The sequence below is a fragment of the Penaeus vannamei genome, chromosome 14 (assembly GCF_042767895.1).
Source record: "Penaeus vannamei isolate JL-2024 chromosome 14, ASM4276789v1, whole genome shotgun sequence".
Classification (NCBI taxonomy): Eukaryota; Metazoa; Arthropoda; class Malacostraca; order Decapoda; family Penaeidae; genus Penaeus; species Penaeus vannamei.
This window is the reverse complement of record NC_091562.1, coordinates 8,733,376-8,734,826: the sequence shown is the minus strand read 5'-3', so window position 1 is coordinate 8,734,826 and position 1,451 is coordinate 8,733,376.

The window sequence follows — 1,451 nt, the reverse complement described above, 5'->3', positions numbered from 1 at the left end:
GTCTAATTTTGTAATTTTTTGTACGGGTGAATGTGACCGATTTGTATGTTGTGTGTGGATGAGAGATTGCGTTTTATTTTCCTCCCAACGTCTTCATGAGGCCAGGCTAGATAAACATTTCAGAAATGAAGACCTAGAGCATTTATTTACGTCTGTAACGCTATATCATCGTCGTCACTATATATTTTCCTTCGCATCCTTGATTGCTACTACCGTTACCGCTACCAACACTAATACCCTGGCCACTACGGTGCCTTTCACCCTCTCCTTTTCGGCTGCGATAAAAACGGACGGGGAAGAATACGAACGATAAGACGAAGCCGAAGCCAGTGCCATGTCGAATCTCGTTTATTACTCCACGTTATCGGAGAAGGGGTTCTGGGCCGTTCGCTGCTTCGGGAAACAAGCTCTTGTTTGCCTATAGAGATTCGAGTCGACACCTTTACTGGCTATAATTCATAATCAAAAAAATTTCTAATAATCTGTTGTCACCCCTTCGATTTTTGAGTCGTTATCTGTCCAATAGATTTTTAAGTTTTCTTTCTCTCCCTCCTTCTAGCGATCAATTTATTCCCTCGAAAGATGATTCCGTATGCTAACAAACTATTATGAAAAGCATTGATTCCTTTTAGTACTGTATAGGTACATATACATTTGTGCATACATATATAGATAGATATTTGCTCATGTTGCTTTCTGATTAGCAACAGAGTAATGGCAACACAGCGATTGCCTCTCTTAAAACCAATGAATTTCTGAACAAGTTATCCAGCCAATAAAATACTGCTTCTGCCAACGGCCATCAGATAGCGCCCCGAGCCTGCAGATTGCTGGCATTTAGCAGTTTCACCTCTTGAACCGCAGCGCATAAAAGCCAATTGCGAGACCCGTTTCCTGACTCAGCTACCGTCGCGGTCCTCTTGCAAGCTCCTTGATTGGCCAATCAATTGCCATTCCTGTTGCATTCTGCCGGGGTGATGTATGTGTCCTTTTTGTCGCGCATACTGCAAGAAGGTCGTTTTTGAAATTTCACTCACTGCTCCCGACGTCTTGGAAGAAGAATTGATGGCCGGGATCTTGCTAACAACGAGCGGGCATGCGAGGGGGATAAAGTATACGCGCGCGGGTGTGTGTGTGTGTGTTTGTAGCTATGTCCGTGTGTGTGGGTGTGGGTGTGGGTGTGTGTGTGTGTGTGTGTGTGTGTGACTGTGTTCATTTGTGTGTGTGACTGTGTTTGTGTGTGTGTGTGACTGTTTGTGTGTGTGAGTGTGTATGTGTGACTGTGACTTTGTTTGTGTATGTGTGTTTGTGTTTGTATCTATATCCATGTGCGTGTGTTTGTGTGTATGTGACTATGTGTGTGTGTGTGTGTGTGTGTGTGACTGTGTTCGTGTGCGTGTGTGTGACTGTGACTGTGTTTGTGTGTGTGTGTGACTGTGACTGTGTTTGTG